General features: G+C 39.1%; 1 long non-coding RNA gene across 2 annotated transcripts in view; it reads right to left on the bottom strand.

Annotated features, from left to right (window-relative positions):
- The window catches only part of LOC141446650 (uncharacterized), a 134,017-nt gene that overhangs the window by 103,902 nt on the left and 6,133 nt on the right, over positions 1–23,982 (bottom strand). Inside the window, exons 2-5 of one of the 2 annotated variants that reach the window (XR_012453808.1) lie at positions 18,393–18,457; positions 16,845–16,957; positions 14,886–15,109; positions 2–83 (exon numbers count right to left, since the gene is read on the bottom strand). This is a non-coding gene — a long non-coding RNA (uncharacterized lncRNA). The remainder of the gene's footprint in view (position 1; positions 84–14,885; positions 15,110–16,844; positions 16,958–18,392; positions 18,458–23,982) is intronic. The other variant, XR_012453807.1, reaches the window with a different exon arrangement.

The following is a 23,982-nucleotide window of genomic DNA, read 5'->3' as shown; positions in this document are numbered from 1 at the left end:
CCTTCTTAACTTAGGTGTTATCCATTTCATCTATATAACACGTCATCTTCTCTAATCGCACATCTCAACGTCATCATAAACACCTAGTAAATAAAATTGTCCATTCAATCACAATAATTATACTGCGTCTAACAACTGCTTAATTACTAATTAAAAATTAAGTACTTTTTGATGGCCTGATTGTATAGTTAGATCTTGTAAACGGACAAATCTTTGAGCACAATGGCGGTACGAAATATTTTCTGTTCGCGGGGAAGTTCATGGTAGCTGTGACTCATTTTGGCAGCACTGCTTGTTATGTAACTTTGCACACATACATACGTAAGGATGTGTAAATAAACGATCTGATATTGTATATAATTAATAAATTATAAATGCAAGCATTGTGATTAGAGATGTAGCTGTTGCAAGTCCAAGACTAGTGACTGGCTAGACGAAAGTCGTTAAGAATAACAAAATGTGCAGTTCAAGGTTGGTCCCGGTTGCAGTGGACGCAAACTGCAGGCCACATGCAGATCGCCCTTGAGTCTGAGAAGTGCGTCAACAAAATTACAGACAGAATAATCAAATAATGTCAACTCAGCCTAAACGTTTGCATTATAATGGCGTGAGTGAGGTAACGTCCTGTTTGTATGTGCCTCTTAGTTACTCCCTACTAAATATCAGTTCCATTCTTTAGCCTTATTTTCAAAATCTAGCATTAATTAGTGGACATTCTCCGTTAGGTAGTTGGGAGCAAGAGGACGCTCTGCGATCGGGTCAGGTTGGACAGAGTTATTGCCGGAAGGAACGACCCAGTTCTGGAGATAGTGGGACCATTTTGGTCGTGGATGATGCTTCTCCTGCTGCGTACATTTCAATGTAACCAACCAGCTCACGGTATTCAAATAAATTTACGGAAGCCTGCGACTCCTATAGATGAAGAGCAATGGAAACTTCAGCACAATTCAGTAGTATAGTGAGTTGTTTAAAAGGTAACTTGGTTACCCTACGAGAACAGTGGTGATCTATTTTTACAGATCATCGAATTGGAGGAAACTTTGAATAGAACTAGAATCTGTAGGACAACTAGTCGTGCGAGACCTTCATCGCTCCAAACCACAGCCTCATAGATGACTGAAGTGCAAGGCGTAGGTTTTTTTCAAAAACAAGAAACGTCCATGACATCTAACATTTTCTGAACGAGTTTTTATTGCTTTAAAATTAAATATATATAAATCTCTTCTAATCTTTACTAGACCAAACCGGTTTTTGGCTTCCTCCCCACTTGCTCGCTGGCCAGGAACCTTGTATTAGATTTTATAACATTTTTGGCCACATTAAATTCACAAGGGGACCAATAAAATAATATCATTTTTAATTTGGTTTTTTCTTTTTTGTTTTTATGGGGGCGCTTTTGAAAATATTAGCGAACTGTACTGCTAATATCATCACAGGAAGTGAGCCAAAATTTGTTATTTCTTCTTAATGCCACTTTAAGGACCCCGGCACATTTCCGGCATGATTGATCTAACGGAAGGGACACTTTATTAAGGAGTTTACTTAGTAGTGATGAAGCTCCTCCCCTTTTCCCACAGGATACAGGACAAGGTTAAAGGGGGTGTTTAGCAGGAAACCTGTCAAGCAGGTTCCACAAACCTAGGAAGATGTTGTGTGCAGGTTCCACTGTTTTCATCCACGCACTTCCTTCCTCCCTTTAGTACTTCTAAAAAAAGGAAACCTTGCGCTCGCGTCAAATTTTGTATGTACTGTCCGTTTTTTGGGGGTACTCAGCAGTCCTGATGGTCTTTGGGTTGGAACAAACTATGTCAAAATGGGAATTCGCAGGAAGTTGGTATTTGGATTTTGGGGGGTGCCTCCACCAATCAAAATCTCTCATTCCGGAAGTACCAGTTTACTCACCCGGATGTGCCGCTTTACCTCCTGTGAATTGCTCACATTTACTCTGTAGCCAAGCCTGAGTAACAATAATTGTGAAGCAGTTACGTTCTATACACGTACATCTAGAACATTTATTGCGAACATTTTTGCCTGGCGAACTCTTTTCTGGACAGTTCTAGCCAATCAGTTCTCTCTGAATGATCAGAATGTCCTTTAAGTACCGCGATTTTATAAAACTTCAAGAAGTTGGTGAGAATTAGCTATGTTTTGAAAAACTCGGAGTTTATACTAGATGTAAAAAGGGCCACGAGGATTATGGAAGAGAAAGCGCTGTGCGCGCCCCCGCAAGATTGGGTTTTAAGGCGCAGAATTTTAGTATTCATTTTAATTTTAATTTTTAACTTTAAAAAAAACTGCCTCTTTTCGCCCTAGTACAGAAAATATAATAAATATTTTAGAAAATACCGATTGTGCGAGGGGTCCTCCGCTTTGTCGGCCTGGAATATAAATATTACAATACTATCAATGTTCAATAATTATCTGGGCTACCCCCCGCACGGACCTTGGAGCCCCCGGGGGTGTGGCCGACCACCCCTTGGCCACCCCTTTCTACAGAGATACATGTGGCAGTGGCAGTTTAGTCCGCTGATAACACACACATAGACATACGAGCACATTTTACGCATGTAATTTATTACTGTATTTATTTAACCCTTTTATGTATTCATTTATTATTTAATACATAATTTTTTTTTTTTTAAACATAATACGCAATAATCATATTAATAACAATATTGATGTGGAGTGGATATCGCGGCGAGCGGACATATTGGAATTCCGGCGATTACCGGATTTCCCGCACCCCGCCAGCCCTAATTAATACATATCTGGAATTAAACATATCTTTGTGCCGACCATACAAATACACCCCACCCCGACCACCCCTTAATCAATAATATATGTGTAAATATATAAAATTATATAATAGAATATGAGCACAGCCGGAAAAATAGCACGGCTGCAGGAAGTATTCAGGCCGGAAACAGATAACGGCAGAGTTTATTTAATTCCAAATCAAACATAAAGTTGATGATCTGTTAGTTCCTCTTGCTGTTGGTAAAGGGCAGCACGGCGATCGTCCGGATGACCGCTTTTATAAAAACCATTAAGATGAAACTGGTCTCTTAGGTTAGTGTCTGCTGCTGTATTATACCACACAAACAGATGGGTCAAATTCGATATTTCCGTTTGTTTGGCGATCGAAAACGGTCCACCGGAATCGTCACTTTTGATGAACAGATTTTTGCCTCAATTTTTGATAATTTTCTCAAAAAGGTTCCAACGATATTCCTTCACTGATTGGTTGTCCATTGTGACACTGATTGGTTGCCCCATTGTGACACTTATTGGTTGCCCATTGTGACACTTATTGGTTGCCCATAGTGACACTGATTGGTTGCACCATTGTGACACTGATTGGTTGCCCCACTTTGACATTTTCCAGGAAAATCCTTCCAGAAGAGGAGGGAGAGACTAAGCATCCCTCTAAAACTCCTTGAAATCACCGCCTTATGATCTATTTAATGTTTATAGAAATAAAAGGAAAATAATATTGGGTGTTTTCGTCTGGGCGATCCTGGAAATATTTTATTAATATTAAGAAATAAAAACGATTTCCTCAAAAAAGATTAACGTTTTATGGAACGTTTAAAAAGAAGACATTGCCGGACATTGCGAGCGTTAATGTACCTGGTTAGAGTGGTGAAACAAATATATGCTAATAAAACAGGAGCTAAACTCGCCAAAGGAGATCCCGTTAGAATTAATCTCTGTTGAGGACGAAAGTGAAAGATAAATATATTACGTAATAATTGATGCTGGTTCACCTGTTGATAAAGTTGTAGCAATTTATTTTAGATAAACTTTAATCGTGATCAACTATAACACAAGTAAATAAATTTGATATTTCATTTTAACTCGGCATTTATACTCATAAATATAGCAGCCAATAGAACCTTGCAAATTACTAAACACAAGTTTAGAGGAGAGTTTAGGTTCACGCCTCCATAATAGAACCAGCTTTGGTAAAGGGTCCTAGAAAGGGATTCGATCCACACGTAGCCAGCTAGTTTTGTAAGACAATCTAAACAGTCTACACAGCAAAGCGGAACTTTCTGCGTTTGGCTGATCTTGTCCAAAACCACGTGCCACCTAATATCAACTTCTACAAAGAGATTCTGAAGTAACAGATAGCATTTAGTCACCCGTCAAGGAAATAAACCAAAGATTTCCATTTGCAAATCTGGTAACTAGCGATATAAGCGTTGCTTTCAGTGAAGATAACGGAGATAAGATGTAAGTGGACGCAGTCGATAAAACTAAACTATTAATTCATCTCTGTTGTGGGCTTGATCAAGGAGGCTTTTATAACTTGATTTCCGCTGGATTGAAACATATTTACGGAAAAGAAGTAAGATTTTTTTTCTTCTTCTTCTTCTTATTCCAACTTGTCACCGGAAGTGTTGCGGAGGTTTTCAGGAAATGGTGTGACTGAAAAACTCAAACTGACTCAATCCCTCAAGCGGAAGTGCCGCGTTCCCTCAATGATGGATCCCACTGTTCTCTCTAAACCTCGAATTTAGTTCAAACGGTATAATTTGTTCAATTATGTTTGTAAAAGTGCCAACAGAGGGGGCTGCCGACAACGCCACACAGCCTGAAGGTTAGGTTATAGTCTAGGAAGGTTTAGCGTCATTTTAGAGTGTTTACGTTACAGTTTTTCATAGTGTTTAACGGCGGTGAAATATAACTAGTAATTTAATTATTCTTTACAGGTATTTTATTGTTTTAATTATTTATTGTATGTATGCATTAATGTTTTGTATTAATTTATTTATAAAATTATATTCTTTACAGAATAATAAAATCTGTTTTTGAAAACCGTCTTACATGTTTTAAAAAAGCAAATGTTTCTGGATCAGTCTGTTTTGATTCCGTTCCTGAGAGATTAACTTTAGGCTGTCCCACCGTTAGAAGGAGGCTGTGTCCCAGTACAGTCCAAATCTGGGATCAGGAAGTCTAGATTATGGGAGAAAACTTCATTAATGGTAATTAAACAATATTGTGTGAGGGTCCGCACAATTCTATTGGACAGAACTGGGATACTTCACGTTTTTAACAGCTGTTTCCCCATTCAGCCTAAACTACCAAACGACACGTTCCCAGATCGTGGTTCCACCTGAAGTGACCAAATAGTGTCTAAAGAATACTTTATAGTTATTTCATAAGCTGGAGGAAAAAAAAAAAAAGCCGATTGCTATAAATAGGCCGACGGCCGTCTGTTAGCGTTTCACAACTAGGACCGGATTTTCGCGAACTCCATTATTATCACTGCCATAAATTTTAGTTGACCAGACTAGTGGCCAAGGGGAAGGGGGGAGATTTCTGTTTTGTTCAGTTTAAATGTCAACCGTGGCAACACTGCTGCGAGCTGCGACTAGTGTTTTTATTCAAGAAGGCTGTTCCTCTCCCCAGACTGTGTCACAGTACTTCTTTCCATGTAATCCGCCATCTTAGCTTTTTAGAAAGTGCACCTTTTTTTCTGGCCATTATATTGTTTTTATTTTAAACTCTGAAATTTTATTTCAACTAAAAAAACTTATATTTTTGGGGTCAGACTTTTTAAAAATTACAATATATTTAAGGAAATTGCAAAGATGCACGCACACTGCTGTTTCCAACAGACAGGAGCAAACTAGACTGACTGGTACAGACGAGGCAGATGCTCGTGGGAGTATGTTTACGGTCTTGCAGGTTGGCAACATCTTGGGAATAATTGAATGCTACCTCCTGTTGGAGAGTATTTGGGAGCTTTAGGAACAAGAGTTATTTGGACTCAAATTTAGAATGAGTGAGGATTCACACAAATTCCAGTATCCAGCATCTCTAAGGCAATGATCTGGCCAATGGTGAGATCATTGGGGAGGGGGCTCGAAATGTTCACAGCTGTTCTCCCCCTTAGTCTATGAACTATTTCTATAATTTTTCTGTGGTAATTAAAGCATTCTCTAATGTGACGTGTTATTCAATGAGGGAATTAGCAGAATATTAGTGGACACTACGAGTACTAATAGTACAGACCAGGTCGATGATCGATGATCTGTGGGAAATAGAAGGAGTCTCAAGGGATCCGTTCTTCGCGAAGAATGTGTCTGAGGTTGATGAGCTAGAGATCGCTCAGCCCAAGCAGTTGTACACATCGCTTTGCTCTGTTGTAGGTTTTTCATGAAGGTTGTGTGGATGTTCTCATCTAGTGAGGGTGGGATACCCGCAGGGTCACGAAACACCCTTAGAAGAGGTTAGTCCAACTCCCCTCACAGGGTACCGAAACTTCCAAATAAATCCAGTAGGACTAGATAGATAGTGTGGTAAGGATGTTCAATATATTTTTAATAAACCGCCTTCAGATGGGAGGAGAGGGAAGTAGGTGGCTGTATCTCTCCTAATGGAACTCTAGCAGACAATATTACGGGAATAATATTAACTTCCTCTCTGATGGCTCTGGCTTGGCAATCCAATATACCACTCTTGTCTTCCACTTAGCATCCATCTGCAGAGTATCGAGAAATATATTCTTGTTTTTGCAATAATAAATCTAAATAAAGGAAGCCAGCAGGCCCTTATTCTCAGTAAACTTCCGCCATTACCTAGAAAGGGTCTCTGATGGTTGACGAATATTGAAAAGATTATTATTACCTTCTTGATAGAATCGGTTGCCAAAACACAGAGAAAGCGACAATGGATCAAAACGGTGCATCAAGTTCAATAAGGCCAGCCACTTTCACACAGGTTTTCTGAGACCATCTGAGCGCGAAAAGCGGCTTTTTTTTTGCCAATCGGTATCCGGTATGGGTAAACAATAGCAGTGAAAGCGATAACCGCGGCAGCCACCAAGGGACGCCACAATAAGTGGATGATACGAGGCTTCCTGAAAGCACCACCACTGAATTGGTGTCGGTTGGTATCAGCCAAGCAGGGAAAATATGTATGTATTAGTGAGCATGAACATGTTAGCGAAGTCCAAATTTCAAAAGAAACCACTTGACCGGAAACAGCAATCGCTTTCTGAGGGGGGGCAGCTCTTGCGCTCACGTCCAATTCTCAGATTCCACCGGAAATATCGTCTTGAGGTCCCCTGAATCTGAACGAAACATCTCAAAAAGTAAATATCGCCTGAAGCTTAGACATTATATTTCGTTTGGGCCTTACCAGATGACCCGACTGTTACTTTGCCATCAAATTTCCTCAATTTTTCGTAGGCTCTATTTCATCCATTTCCCTTCAGGATTATATATACTTTTCAGAATTTTATTTTGGTGACTTCTGGGGGTTGTTATTGGGGTTCTCTCTGAGTATCGCATTCTCTCTGGGTATAAGGTGCGGTTCTAGGTCTTGAACCTTAATAAAGGTAGCTAATTCTGTTTTAAATCCAGTTCCGAGTTTAAAGAAATTACCAACACCGGAAGTACAATGAATTCCGACACTTTTGCCTTCACTAGCGCTATACACGCGTAGATCTATAACCAACATTTGGAAATATAAAATTCTTTGAAGGTAAATATTAGCATTTGGAAAAGTTTCTTGTAAATTTGGGTAAAAGTAAGTCATTTGAGAAAGCGGAAACTATGGAGTTGTTCTAACGAAGAGCAAACAAAATGTCGACCATCACTCTCCGGCAGCAGGCTCTCCTTGAAGAGTAAGGTAAGTGGAAGAGGAACCGAAATAAGTATAATAAAGTAGTTGAGATAAATCAACCGTTTGCTAGAACTTCTAATCGTATGCAAACTGTTTATTAAAATTTGGCAACTTTAAGATTATACCGTTAGTCCGACTTGGAATGCTATCCGCTTGATCCTGCAACCAATTTTTTTTTTTATATCGATAAAACTGCTAATCAATTATCGATCCTCTTTAAAGAATTTATTTAAATTTATCAGTCTTTGTTTTCATTTAAATAGAAATCTAAAACCTACAAAAATATATATATTTTTTAAAAAAAATCAGGCGTGCTTTCTCTTAAATATATTTTACGTAAATTTACGTAATTACATTTTCTTGTAGCTACACAAGCGAAGTTCCGGATATTTCCGTTTCCAAATTTTCACCGGAAGTAGCCATTTGAAGTGAAAAATTCTGTTTCCAAAAGATGGTATTTATAAGTGGTCTGAATGTGAGTCTGTGAGTATGTATCTACAATGAAACTAAAACTCGCAGAAGGGCGGACCTCAAAGCGGAAGCTGACTGCAATCTAGTCCAGGAGTACCAATTTACTACACAAACTTTTACTAAATTAATGGAGATTATTTAGGAAATAGCTGAGACGATTGTCTTTGGGAACAGATTGGTACCCCTGAGGTGGTCTAGAACATTTCATGGGAAAATTCTATTAAAGGATCCTCTAGAAGATCTAGGTGTTGAGCAGGTTTTTCTCTGAAGTCCCATTTTAGTATAGTGGAATAATTCACTAAATCGGTCCTGTACCTTATGAACTGTAGTTGTACAATAAATGTGCAGCGGAAATGGCAAATTTGGAGAAAATTCCATCACCGGACTGTAATGGACGACATTTTGTTTGCTCTTCGTTGGAACAACCATGGCCGCTTTCTCAAATGACTTACTTTTACTCAAATTTACAAGAAACTTTTGCAAATGCTAATATTTACCTTCAAAGAATTTTATATTTCCAAATATTGGTTATAGTACTACGCGTATGTAGCGCTAGTGAAGGTGACCGGAAATCGTGGGAGCGGTTTTTGCAAAAGTGTCGGAAAAGTCGGAATTCATTGTACTTCCGGTGTTGGTAATTTCTTTAAACTCGGAACTGGATTTAAAACAGAATTAGCTTCCTTTAATAAGGTACAAGACCTAGAACCGCACCTTAAGTACCCCTTAACCGGAAAGATCTGATGGAGAAAGCGGCTCGGTCGGTTTCCGCTAATTACCTAGTCGCCAGAAATAGATCTATAATTCCAATCATTATTCAAGGAACGAGGCCTTTCTGGCAATGGGCGAGCATTAGCGTTGCTCTGTCAGTCCAGGATAGTCTGGTGCCAATTCACTCCCAATCTCTAAAGGAAGCTTTACCCCCACCCACAACATTCAGATTTGTAGACACCAATATTTCGAACTCTGAGGCCTGCAAACGGATCTTTCTGGTAATCATCTCAAACCCGATCAAACTACTCCCTCTTTTGATGAGCAGGAGCAAGTCGTATTTAGCCTGAAACCTTTCAGGACGACTAAAATCCTTCTTGATTTTATGTAGTAAGAAGAAGAACCAATTTAGGCGAGTAAAATGATTGATTGCTGCCGGCAAAATTTAGAATTTAATGTTACACGCATGCCAGAAATGATCGTATTTGATTGGTCGTTATAGCGTGGGTTACGGCCTCTGGGTTATTTCCTTGTTGACGTTCCGAGAAAACCTTCAGCTAACAGAGGGATTTCCTGTTGTCATAGTGACGAGCAGTTTTCCTCTTTTCCAAATTTTAAAAGAAAGTTGTTGACAATATTTAACAATAATACATTTTAGAAGCTGTGGAAATACTATATCTTTGGCCTCACGAGTACTGTTGAGTCAGGAAAAGTTTACAAAATAGTCTGTTACACTATGATAGTAAGTGAACATGAACACTCTGGTCCAACTGAGAAAACCACAGGAAACTCAGCCTTTAGGTCACGAATGTTACGTGACGAAAGCGGAAGTACCAATTAACTAAACGGAAGTATTACTTCACAAAACAGATTGAGCTTTAATCTGAAACGACTCCAACGATTTCCTTCAACATTTATTTGTAACTTTTCCAGAAAAGTTCACTTAAGTCCATTCAAGCGAGAGCGCACTGGTGAAAAGTCTTCTGTTTAATGTGCCATTGCATTCCATTGCATCCAACTGACTGTCAGGGCAAGTTCAAAGTTCGAGGAGAAGTAATCATTTAAATTGCGTTGACGTCGTGTGAGTCTAGACAGTTCGGAATAATTGTGGAGGTTATTGGGCAGCGTTTCCGAGAGATGGTTCCGGTCACAGTGACTCACATAACTGCGGACCTGTCTCCTGCTGAGTGCGTACACACCGGCTAATGTCCACTCCTATTACCGGAATTAAAACCAACTAATCAATGATCAAAAATGTGGTCGCCTAGCAACGCCGCCTCCAGCCGCCCCTACAACTAAATCGCCGGCACTTATATTTTTCACCTCATTATTTGCTGAAAATAATTTTCCATTCTTCTGGAACTGGCTAGTCTGAACTTTCAGTTATTTTTACTAAGCTTGCGTATTTGTACTTTTACAGTGAACTTTCCGCCTCTGCTGGAGGGATGAAGTACTAGACTACTGCCTACCGACTAATGCTACTGCCGATACTTCCGGGGCCGAAATTCGGCAACCAGAAGTGCGACATTAGTGGCGCGATTATTCATTTTTAGCGGAAGGTCCTGTTCCTTACATCATGTGAGTTGCAAAAATATTGATGAGTTAGGACCTGGAGAGTTATAGTAAGAGAGTGGTCACTCCAGATTTGGTTGACTTCTCGGTGGGATGAGGCAGGATTTTCTCTTCCAGCAGTAAGTGAAAGTAACAAAGGGTAAAGGAGAAACCCAGAAGTTCCTCCAACTGGACTGTGGGTCTCAGTATGCAAACTGGAACAAGGGAAAACCCATATCCTGCTGAATGTGTGGGGTCCCTCGCTCTACGGAGGGACCCCCGTTCGAACTAAAGGGTTACTATGGAGTGGTGATAGACTCCCGCCTCGAGGGGATTGTCCAACTTTGGTGACCCCTTGTTTTGTTCTGCTTAACATATCGATCTTCCACTACAGCGTACTGAGCAGACGAACCAGTAGATCTTTATGAAAGCGAGCCATTCAGTGCTCGGTCTCTCTGACGTGCACTCTGCACATCTGATTAACGCAGTATATGCCATTGCAGTTGACAAAATTGTAATCATAGTCAGGCTCTCAGTTGCGTTACACCGATGAAGTTCTGACTCCTCGAAGGGTCTTTTTTTTTTCTTTTTTTTTTTTTTTTACACACACCGGATGGGCCGTTCCCGAGCTCTCGCTCATAACAGCCTAATGATTACACTTCATCCCCAATGATCCCGAAACAAGAATAGTTCCCAAGCAAGAATATATGAGGGAAGGGCACAACAAAGAACCCTTCCTAAATTATAAAGAATTTATGCTACCTTTGCAGAACAAGCCAACAACCTTACAAACTGCATCGCATTCATACTCATTCAAACAATAAATACATTCATACTTCACGCATGCAGACAAAATTCCTATCCTAATTGACCTCTCAGTACTCGATATTCCTGAGAGGCCCGCTAAAAACTCGACAACTACCCAATCTATGTCATTCAATCCACAGTCATCCAATAAATTACTACTAATATTCCCACTTTCACTCCGCCTACCCTCGAAAATCACCCCACAGTGTACCGCGTCTTAGAGCCTCTTCTGCAAACTGTTTAAAGGCATCATATGCACTAATATTTTCCAGCAACAGGGTTAGTGTATCATTATCAATGCAAACATGATAGCCTATTGCACTCCATAATTTTGCCCTGAGATCCTCATAACAGATGCACTCAAAAATAATATGTTCGGCGGTCTCTAATTCACCGCAACGACAGCAACCATCACTTACCAAACCCATCTGATACCACTTTCCCTTAATTTGCCCATGGCCTGTCACTAGCCTGGAGACCGCGTAAGAAAAATCTGTGGGGACTATTCTTCTACCCATTGTCGCGTCCGGCAAAAACCTGTAGGTGGTCCTCCCCTTTTGAGAGTAAGACCAGCGAGATTTCCATTGCAGTAACAGATCCTGATCCAGTTGTTTCTTTTTTTCATTCAGGAGCCAGATTCTGAAATCATTTCCTATTTCTCCTTCTGGTAATGGTTCCAACGAATGTCCCCCCAAACTCACTGTTTTCCCTCTCCTTAAAAAGTATAATAGGGCCGATCTCACTACTTCCAGGTCAAGTGGAAGACAGCAGCAGTTTTATTCAAAGGCAAGCTAGCCCCAACTAGACAGCCGGTTGTTCGCTTTAGTGGTCGTCGGTTGAAATGGGTCCGGCAGGTCAGATACTTGGGTATTACGCTAGATAGTAGCCTAAGTTTTGTCCCCCACATAAAGGATATAAGAAGGAAATCTAAAAACTTAATCGGCCAACTTAGACGAGTTACGAGGAAAGATTGGGGATTAAAGAAAAAAACAGTTAAAATAATGTATAGAAGCATCTTACTATCGCAGGTATTATACTGCTGCTCTGTTTGGGCGCACAAGGTTAGCAGCTCGGTTTTTAGGACTCATACCATGGCAATACAGAGAGCCATGCTGTTGTTGATGGGTAATTTTAGCCGTACGACATCAACTGAGGCTCTACAGGTTTTGACGGGATGTCCTCGAAGGGTCTTTCAGAGCCAGGCCGAAGGGCTCCCGTAGCCCGTCATGAAATTCGAAAGGAAACCCTCCTCAGTGACTGAGCGACTAAGATGTCAGCAGACTAAGAGAAAGTGGTGCCCTTGGCCTCCAAGTTGCCGCCCCAATGGACCGCGACTCCAGATGCCCAACTCTCTGGAATATTTTCATATTTAATGTTTAATTCAACTAACCAATTTTAGGAAAAGTCTCTTCTTTTTTTGCTGTAACAAAATCCTATCGCATTTCAATCTCAGATTTCACCATTTTTTTACCCTAAGACAATTTAAATATTATGTCCGAAATCACAGATCATTTTTTATATTATACATATATTTTTTATATTTTATTAACTCTTAACTATTCGCTCTACTTGGGCACACTCCTGCAGCGTTATAATTATTCATCGCTGGAGCCTTCATTTCCAGGCTGCTTGGCTGACACGCCTTCTTAACCGCACGGCTGAACGAGATCCAGTATTTAAAAAAAAAATAAAAAAATGAAAATTACTAACGAGTAACAGGCCTTCAGGCATCTGTTACAGCCATGTCTACGCTCTTCTAGTCTTCTTGCTTGCTCAAGTATCTTGGAAGTGAAGCCAGCTCGTGTCAAAGTAATGAAATTGGTTTTTACCGAAAATGCCCGTGGAAATCTCCCCTACCTGGATTCAGACAAGCAAAGTAGTTGATCAGTGCAAACTGCTTGGCCATAGCAAAAACTACTTCACATTAACTCTGCCGCATTTACCCATAAATCTATGGTAACATGTTCAGTGCGCAGGTAGCACTTTGAAAATACCTTCCGCAGCCCAAAGATAAGTCGCTTTAAGTCACTTGTCAACGTCAATCACCAACAAAGATCAGATTCCATCCAATGCAAGCAGACTGCATGCAGGCAATGTTTCCCGGCGTAAGAGGCTGGTGTTTTTGAAATTAAACCGCGCAACAGTGACGTAACTTCCGCTTAGACCCATTCATTTTGAAGCACAGGATGAATAAATGAAGCCCGAATCAACCAACTACAGTATGTTATCTTTCCTCAGCATCCAGCTTAAGATTTGTGATTCCCGGAGATCTAGCCTTCGGAAATCCGAGGAGAAAAGTGGAGCGCATCGATTTAAACACACTATTTTTGTCTTTTATTAGATGATCTGTCCTCTTTCAAATCAGAAATTCAAGGGCCAATTCAAGAGAAACCTATCAGTGTATTGCTGCTACGTCATTGTGAAATTGTTAGTAAAGTATGAGGTCAGATTCCAGCGATATGATTAGCTGGAGAATCGGCCAATGTAGAATTATCAAACTGCGCATGACACAGACTAGACTTTGATGAATTGGAGCTGATGGTGACAGAAATTGTTTCTCTTTCAAAGGAAAGATTTAGACAAATAATTAGATAATTTGCCAGATATAAGTTTAAATTTGCACGACTGAAAGTCTGGCCGCCAGAGCGCTACTGTTTTGGAAGACGTCATTCAACTTCAAGGTCAAATTTATTTCCCAAAATGCAAATTAATAATTTGGAAACAATTAATAAATTTTAGCTCCAAACGTTTATGTATCCCTTATCACAGCGAGCGATTTTAATGTCTTTTTCACGGCATCAAATCTAATTAATGTTTTGTAAAAAATATAACCTTTAAAATTTATTTAAAAATTAATAATAGTAATTAAAAAAATAGACATATGTCTGTAATAACAGCCAGCCATTCAGACCTGAGTTTGTGATTAGTAGCCAAGTTTGTGGCGGCCAGTATTGTGCAAATGTGGAGAACAATGGCGGCTGAGTCAGCTGATTTCTATCTGTTTGTCCGCAAACTGGCCAAACATGCACCTCCTATCTGTCTTGGCTGTTCCAAATATCCTAGTGAATTATTTGGTGAAGTTGGTAGTAGTGTAGTGGTCTAGTTCTGGAGGCAGGAGGAAGTTTGTATTTCGGGTTCGCAATTTGGCTTTTAGTATTCCGCAGGACGGTAAGTACTAAGTATTCTTGTGAAAAAGTCGGCCAGTGTTATGCAACATTCTCAAATTGCTTAACATAGGATTCCATTTGAGACATACTACCCAAAATCTTGTCCATATTTCTTCAAACGCACAATTCCAAAACATCATTTCTTACACGGTTAGTAAAAACACAAGTAGCAATGACACTAAAGAGGGATGCCTACTCTTACTCTCAACAGATTCCGGTCTAATACGAATCCTACAGAAATAATTATCCAACCTAAAGTTGGGAAATGTAAACTCCAAAACGGGAGAAAACCATTTGTGAGAGAGAACCTTTATCGCCCACTGGCAGCATTTCCACAGCTGAGAGAAGTCTATTTTTACTAATTACCATAAAGAAATAATAAGAAAATTATTTGTTACTGCCCATATTATTGCAAAAAGTAATAAAATCTTAAACTATTTAACACCTTAAAAGATATAAATAGGTATCATTAAATCGTTTATTGCAATCATAATTTTTTGTATTAATAATAGTTTTATGTACGTAGATAATAGTGATCAATTTTACCAGCAAAAGAAAAACTTTAGAAGTAGTGGAAGTAGTGACAACTACTTCTGTGGGTTCTGTGGCCGAAGCAACTCTTCCACAACTCCTGCAAGTATGTTGAATTTTTTAAAACAATTTTTTAGGGAGTGATCCTTAATGTTTTGAAGTTCCAAAAGGTTCAGCAGGTCTCAAATCCTTTAGCTGGAGCTCTTTTGGACCGCCTCAAAGTCCATCCTCAAACAGATCTACAAAGAAAGCAAAAAAACCATCATAGTTGACAGTAAATAATTAAAGTTAAAGTTATCCTTTTGTCGCGGCCCAACAAAGTGGGTTCGAAGCTCTTGTTTCTTGTTCTTACTGTTAAGTAGGTGAAGTAGATTTTAGATTTTGGGTTTGAAGAAATTGTTAGCATTTTTTGCAAAAATGGCCATGAAACTGTAGCTTTTATTAGAATAATTTTTTCTAAGAAAATCGTGGCACTATTTAGTTGGCACTGTTTAAACAAGGTACGTCTTGAAGTGGGGAAGGAAGTCTCCAAGTGACTACGATCAGAATGGCAGTGTGAGAAAGGGGGGAGGCCGGCGCACCTGCACCACTCTGGCCGCCAAAATCCTGCCTCCCAATCCTGCAGATCATTTCCTTGTTGCTAATGTTTCCATTAAGTCCCACATATTGTTTTTCGGCCCCTTCTTTCTGGTTTGGCCAGCAGAGTAATAAAAATACAGGATTTCTCCAGATCGGTTGACATTTAGTAAACAGGATCTGTGGCTACTGTTCTGTTTTGGCGCCGGATGGTGCAACTCCTCCTCTCTGTGAACTACCTGCACGTGTTACTGTGTGTTGCCAAACTGGGCCCCCAAGTGATATGCAACAACTTTAGATTTTGATAATTTCATTTTGACTGTCAAATACCAACCTAACTGTATGGCGCCTTCCCATCGTAGCTGCTCTCTAAACACCAAGTTTACTTGAAATTGCAGTTCTGGGACGTTGAAAAAACCCAAAAACGCCAAAGACAATCTTTGCAATTCTTTTATTTTTCATTTATTCAAAAATGTTTGTACCCCCCTCCATGGCTTCTTTATCAGTTTTGCCAATCTGTGAAAGAATTTCAAATAATTTTCTCTTACTAGAGGCAAAAGGGAGCATTGAGATCGTGACAGGATTTCGATTTCAATTTCTAAAAAGAATATACATTTTAGAGTCCTCGGAGTCCAAATAAGAGATTTGGTAAAAAAAAAATGGTCTGTGTACAGCCCGATTCAAAAACCTAAAGTCGCAGCAAGTTAAATTTTTAGTACTCATGTCTCCCCAGATCGCTTCCTGTTTCCGAAAACTCGCGTGCTTTCCCCCTTTCTAGCCCTCCAGTCAGGAAAGGCTGCTCTGCCCTCCGTTCTAAACACAGTCATTCTCTTCCAGTCATCCTTCGGCATGATTCCTTAGATTAGGCTGAACTGCAATACTTCCTTTGACGCGGCCGGAGCCAATAAACTGAGCAACAATCAAGATACATTTGCCTGATTTTTGTTTGACCACTCTGCAAATACAACAGCTGTTATACAAATTAGTCACCCAAAAAAGAAATCATTAGATTGGAAGTCTGTCTGATTGATTATTAAGTACGATTGAACCTCTAAGCACCGGTCGTCTCTAGTTAGTTAGTTCTGGGTCTTAATTTGATGTTCTTTTTTGGTTCGCTTAATTTGATGAGTTATTCAGTCGGTCGTCGTGCGTCAGTACTGTAGAAGGAGATCAGTCGCACAGTCTGCCGCAGATGATAATCTAGTGCTAATTAGGCTTAAATAGTCGTCGCCACCTTGTTTTGGAATAAAAATTACAAACTTTCTTTTAATAACAAATTGAAAGATATTCGCTAGCGTCTTATCCGGAACTTCATCTCTCACACAGCCTCCTCGATCTACAGTTATTTTTTAATAAAGAAAATAATTTGCAAAATGAGAAAAAAAAGTATTTTCTAACAGCTTATCGTCTTGTCCCAAAGATTTGCTAATGTAATGTTCCGCTCTGTAGTTCCTGGACCAGCAGCTGGCCCCAGTCGATGAGAAGCCTCGCACAGGAAATGACAGGAAGAACTAAAATAGAGTGGATACAGAAAATTAATTACTTTCTTTGGCCACATAAATAATGGGACTTTGAGTTTTGGCTTTGTATTAATTACTGACGAACTGACTTAAGTTAGCGAGACTTGACAGCTGTGCAAGATCTAGGTCTAGCTAATTGGCTTTTTCTTATACGAGATAACGGGAAGTATAGCAATCGTGCTAGATTTTATATGTGGAGTTTATCAAATCGGAATTTGATGAGTAAAGTGTACAGAATATGGGACAGGGCCGGACATGACGCGATTGCGGATATGGAAGCGATTTCCCCTGAACTTCCTGTTCACACTAAAACTGGGCATTGTTTATCGGAACATTCGTTTTGGGGCAGTTCAGAGGTGGTAGGGTGAACTTCTCTTTCATTGTGCCGCAATCTGTAGTGGTTGGAAGAGCAGTAATCTGGTAAACAGAGAAGAGGAAGTCAGGTGAGGTTGTCGTCAGATTTGTGTGGAAATGTTGACCGGATGGAGCACTTTCTTTTAGCAGGAAAAGGCGGCAATGGAAGTGGCAAGTTTAAAAATAGCAAATCTATTTGGTTAATAAGCCGAGAACAGGCGTTATTAAAATGCTATTTATCACAGCAGAGGGCGCTCTCAGGAAACTGATTGAGTAATTTAAAGGATGTCTGTGTGTGTGTTAATTGAGTATTTACTGGAGTAGTGAGCTGGAGAAGTGGGAGAGAGAGAGAGAGATACCTGCGGGAACAGAGTGGCAGTGGACCGGGTGCTGCAGTAACCTTGGCTCGCACACCGAGACTGCATACAACCATTTAAAATAATTGCAACCTTCATAGACTGCACTTACTCCCTGTGCAATATAAATAAACACCATCTATCAAGTACAGGCTATAAAAGAGGAGGAGGAGAAGGAGGAGGTGGAGGTGTCCATGTTGCAGAAGATTGATGGGTTGGTAACACTGGGCTCGTTCACCAATACTAAGCGCCAGTCACACAGCATCACTGTCACGTCTCTCTACACTCTAGAGAAACTGGGTCGCCTCTATTTATTCTCAGTATTGAAGCATTAAAGTGCATACAATTACTGGCAACGATCTGAATTGCAACTAGTTGCATACTGGCCAGGTAGAGGAGACGTGCTCCAATACATCAGACACTGTTCAAGGACACTAACGCTGGCCTACACCTAGCCCAGTTACATGTTACTACAGACAGACCAGTTTACTCTACTCACTTCGCTGCTTCATTATTTCATTAATTTCTTTAATCTGGCGCCGTATAAGGGCTTAATTTCTTCGATTGGCCAGAAATAGTATCTTAACCAAATCACTGCAATAAACAATGAAATGTCTGACACTGGATTCAGACTACCAACTTATAATAATAATAGTGTCTTTATTAAAGTATTGCAAAGTTTAAACAAAATACAAATTTTCTGGCGACAGACTTACGCATGGACATGACGACCATCTGAGAGTTGTCTTGCAAATAAACTTCTTTAATATGCATTGTATTACTGAGAAAAGAAAACAAATAAATAAATAAAATTGGATAGAATACTTTGACTACAACTTATATTCTCTCTAAACTCTCTTCCATTACAAAGCGATATTTTCAAATTGAAATATGTTTACTTGAATAAACCTTAATTATTCTCTACAACACAATTAGGCTTAATAAACAAGGAAACAATTCAGTAACCAAACTACAATATTAATTTGAACACACAGTAAAGGCTGGGTTGCCCAAATATTTTTCTTAACTTGGAATTTTAAGAAAGTTGCCAAAAACTAAAAAAATTGATTCGGTCAAATCGTACATTGCATATTGTACTTCTACAGATGCACAATGCACTTTCTTACTAGTTTGTAATACTTATTTATTTTGCCGATTATGTGTCTGTTTATCTGAGAGCACTAAATTTCTGCAGCTCAATGTGGACATGATAAGTTAAGCCTGATATTGTGGCCGCCTGGAGAAACCGGGAAGGCCTACAGTGGCTTGACTCCATTCCAGTGTGGACTTCCTGTTGGAAGAAGGTAGCATGCGAGGCTTCCTTGATAGGACCTTTAGTGCTCAACTTCATCTCTCTCCCGGAACTGTCTTAAAGAGCATTTTCCTCGGGAATAGATCAGATTTGTTCTTTATGAGACTGAGAGGTCCCAAAACGTAAATCTGCGATCTTCCGATCTTAGAAGAAGAAAGTTCGTTAGTAAGAAAGTTGCGGCCCAAGGGTAATAGTGAAGATCAGAGTGCTAGGGGGGGCTAGTGCGAGGAGGTGTCGCTTGCCGCGCTCAGCTCGCCGCACAACTAGTCCAGTCCTCGAGGGGACCTCTATTCTCAAACCGGTCCTTTTATCGTCTTTTAAAAGCTTGGCAATTCTATTGTAGCAGGGAGGAGGTTTTTTCTTTTTATTTCTTTGTTCGGTTGGTCCCACTGCTTCTTCTATTATTTGTTGAAAATCGGCCGAGCGGGGGCGCGCTCTCCACCAAGAGAAGAAAAAAACACTATTTTAACTACGTCTAGACGTAGATATTTATGCGCCCGGAGACACGCTGTAGACCGTTTTTTTCTCATCTACAGATCTCTACACCTTCCCCCCCTCCTGAAGCGGGTAAAAAATTTTAATAAAAACTGGTAGATTCGGTCCAGACGGGAGATTCTGGGCATTGTCTGCTACCACCGCATTCTTACTTATCTTGGCGCGGAAAATGAACGACCGTTTGCTGGCTTTCTTTCTTCAAGAGAAAAGTCCGTTACATATTGGGACAAGTTAACGTACATCTACTGATGGCGTAATCCTGGAGGTGATTTCCAGCAGCCTCTGGACTTCGTAAGGGCAAAGCGTGTATTGACCGACAGTATTGAAGGGCGCCAATAGCACAACTACTTTTATTTTCTGAGGAATTCGGTTTGAAATTAAAATATTTAGCAAGGTAGAAGGCCGTGAAATTGCGGTCATTAGAGTGCAGGTAAATAATGCACTCCACCAAGTCTATGTGGCCATGTTGGCCAACCTGATCTATTTATACACAGCTCACACTACAACTCCTTAACAAAAACTTACAGTTTAAAATGTTAAGTATAAGGGTTGATTAAACGCCAAAAGGTACACAAATCAGCGAGTACCCAACATTTCATTAATACTTCATTAATAGTTAAGTAATTCTACTGCATTAATTTTCATTAATAAGTTATTTTTTAGAATTTATTAGATGTCACAGACCCTTATGCTGGCCATTTTCGTCTACAAAATATATGTTCAACTAGCACTGTAGATTGACTGTAATATCTAGTTATTTATAATAATCAAACTATTAATTACAGGTTAAAAAGAAAAACGTTATAAAAAATTAAAAAAAATTATGAGGCTAAAAAATTCAAAACTTTTTTTATAAAAAACTTACATCAATGATTTTGTTTATTTTATTTATTTATTTTTATATAATGAATAATTGTTGTTGAATAATCTACTTGTTGTTAACTGTGTGTTATTTGTGCTCACGAATATTTCGGTAAGACGAATTCAAGACAGTAGCCTACTCTAACTTTGTCTTTTTCTACTTTAACATGCATGTACGTATGTTATATGTGATTTATCATAATTATAACAAAAAAATATTATAAATGAAGTGGCCAGCATACGGGTCTGTGACATCTAATAAATTCTAAAAAATAACTTATTAATGAAAATTAATGCAGTAGAATTAATGAAGTATTAATGAAATGTTGGGTACTGCTGATTTGTGTACCTTTTGGCGTTTAATCAACCCTTATACTTAACATTTTAAACTGTAAGTTTTTGTTAAGGAGATTTTTGTACCTTTTGGATAGATTTTCCTTTTTGTCTATTTTACAAAGTTACATATCTTCTTTACAGATTTTTTTAAAATTTGGAATAAACAATTCTATCATTATAATCTGATAAGGTGTTAAGTCGGAACCGTAACTACCAATGGAGAGATCTTTTTAAAGAATGATTATAGTTGCGTTCCCCCAAACCATCCTCAATAACAATTTTTTTGAAAAAGCGTTTTGAATAACATAGGAAGGTATTTGTACGTAAATAGCAAAATTAAAGTGCGATTTCAGTACTTCCTTTTAAGAGGAGTAAGAAAAATAAACTACGATTGCAGTACTTCTTCCTAAAAGGCAAAGAGGCAAAGATCTTTTAATCGAACGACAATTCATTGATTTAAATCGGTTCACTCATTGATAATTTAAATGATTGCAGTACTTCCTCTTAGTAGGTGCAAGAGCATCAGCAACGTAGAGGAGCTTAAACCACTTATTCGAGCTGAATTTTATCAAAATCGGACTAAGCGTTATAGAAATATTGGTAATAATAGTTTTAGAAAGGGCCTTATTTGGGTGGGGCAAACTCCCCTCCTTATGAGGCACGGCGTTGAGACTTTTAAAGTGCAAATCTGTACAAAATTTCGATTCGAATGACCCTTCATTCATGCAAATCGGTTCACGTGTCGATAATTTGCAACGATTGCTATACTTCCCCTTAACAAGTGTAAGAGCAGATCGTCGCTTTAATGTTACGTAGGGGAGTCCTAACCCTATCATCCTACCAAATTTTATCAAAATCGGGCCAAGATTTACAGAGTAATTAGTAATAATAATTTTGGAGGGGGCCTTACATAAAGGGGGCTAACTCCTCTCCCATTCGATGTACAGCGTCGAGACCCCCAAAAGGCACATCTACATAAAACTCCGAATCGAATGACACCTCATTCATGAAAATCGGTTCACGCGTTTAGGCGCTACGTTGTTTACAAAAAAGGTAACAAGAAGAAGAAGAACAAGAAGAACAAGAACAAGAACAAGAACATTTTTTGAAAAAGCCGTTTTTGCTCATTTTTGGCAACTTTTTTCTCAAAACCTATTAGATCTGGGTTGTTGCAAAAAAATTACAGTTATAAAGGAGGGTTTGCCCTATAATTTAAAGAAAATTTGGGAATTTTATCTTTTATAGAAAAAGAGAAAAAAAATTGTCAAAGTTGGGTGTTTTTCAACGTTACGCTTTTTCGTGCAGTTTTTGATGGTCAACCCTAATACAACTGTCCTACCGGACAGTTTTAATAATCTTAGCCAGTCCTACCAACCTACTAACAGTAACATCGTATACCTACAATAAATACATAAATGTACTTAGAACATAAATAACTATTTTCAATATTTTATTAAGTTGAATTATTATTTAACCATTGTGTAGAAATACTCGTATATCTCCATGCGATACTTCGATTAATCTCTCTATTCGATAAATATGAGTACATATACGATAAAAGTGCCCTCGTAAGGATTTCGTTGGAAAACTGTTTCAAATTGTGTACAAGGAAATAGAGTATACCGTTTGAAAGAAACGCGACAGAGCGGCGTTTAAGAGAAATCGAAAACCGCGAACTCGATTCAATAAAGCGACACTTTTGGTAAACTGATTTCGTCCAAAAGCTGATTGTTGTCGAGTCCTAAGATATCACAAACTCCACTATCAGATTCCACACAGCCACCTGCTGCTCCAGCTTCTTCCCCCCTGCTCATTGCAATTTCTTGTTTGCCACCCTGAAAGTGGAAGACCCTCTTTTTGTACCTTATCCCAAAAAGCAACAAAACAAAGATATTTTTAGATTTTTTTTCTTCTCGAAAATGGCGTCAACGATTTCTTTTAAATTTATTCTTTTAACTGACATTATGTTGATCGATAACTTTTACTTAAAGAAATCGATGTGAGAGCACTTCTGGGGACGTGCCGTCCCGGCTGTCGCGATGCGATGTCCCTGGCTAGAGATCGTACTTCGGCTCACCGTTGGAATTTAAATTAAGCAGACAGCTAGTACGTCTTTTATTTTTAGCAGACACAGGACTGTGTCTGGACAACAAGGTGTTTGAACTTGGCAAATCGTACATTGCATATTGTTCTTCTACAGATGCACAATGCACTTACTTACTTTGTAATACTTAGGGTTGTTGCAAAAAATTACAGTCATAAAGGAGGGTTTGCCCTACATTTTAAAGAAAATTTGGGAATTTTATCTTTTATAGAAAAAGAGAAAAAAATTGTCAAAGTTGGGTGTTTTTTAACGTTACGCTATTTCGTGCAGTTTTTGATGGTCAACCCTTATACAACTGTCCTACCGGACAGTTTTAATTATTATTTTGCCGATTATGTGTCTGTTTATCTCAGAGCACTTAATTACTGCAGCTCATTGTGGACATGATAAGTTAAGCCTGATACTGTGGCCGCTTGGAGAAACCGGAAAGGCCTACAGTCTACAGCCTGATATCCTGTCAGAGAAGCCAGTATTCCTCATCCTTCATAGAAATGAATTCCGAAGCCAAAAACCCGCACGACTTCCCTTTCTTTTGGTTAAAATGCCTTCAGGTTGAACGTAAAATTGTAAATTCGGTAAATTTAGGATACTGCCCAATAGACCCAAGTTTCTGTTAGCAAGGTTTGCAAGATTGGGTTCCCATTTTTTGAACCAAATCTTAGATTTCTCCCAAAATATTTATCAATAACTGTTTTTTTCCTCCTGGAAAACAGCTCCAGCGCTTAGCCAAAAGATGAATTTTATTTGATACTTTTTCCCTGAAAAATTCATTTAAGGGTATTCCCGGGGGAAGGGTTCCCCCTGGATTGCCCATTTAGTGTAATGTCCGATTCTGCCACTTATATCGCAAATAGATTTTAAGGATGGTTCAAAAGTATTGGTAAAATTTCCAGTTCACCTTTTTATTGACATTTTTTTACTGATTTTATTTGAACTTCATGTCTACATCCGTTTTTAATTATCTGAGTTAGAAGAGTATCGAATGAGCAAAGTGTACGGATGCGACAAGTAACTGGGTATTGTTTTGGAAAGTTGGAGGAGTGAGGTTTCGCAGTCTAGATTTAGTTTTTTATAGTTGATGTTCTCTCTGGACCAAATTAGAAAGGGGGAGTCCAACGGTCCTGGCAGAACCGGACTGGCTGTAGCGCAGTGCACAGGTACAGCAGGACAATAGCGCTCTCCAAATGTAACAATAGCT

Source organism: Rhodnius prolixus, unplaced genomic scaffold (genome assembly GCF_049639745.1).
Source record: "Rhodnius prolixus isolate KJV_2025 unplaced genomic scaffold, Rpr scaffold_7, whole genome shotgun sequence".
Taxonomy (NCBI): Eukaryota; Metazoa; Arthropoda; class Insecta; order Hemiptera; family Reduviidae; genus Rhodnius; species Rhodnius prolixus.
This window is presented reverse-complemented; position numbering and strand designations above follow the sequence as displayed.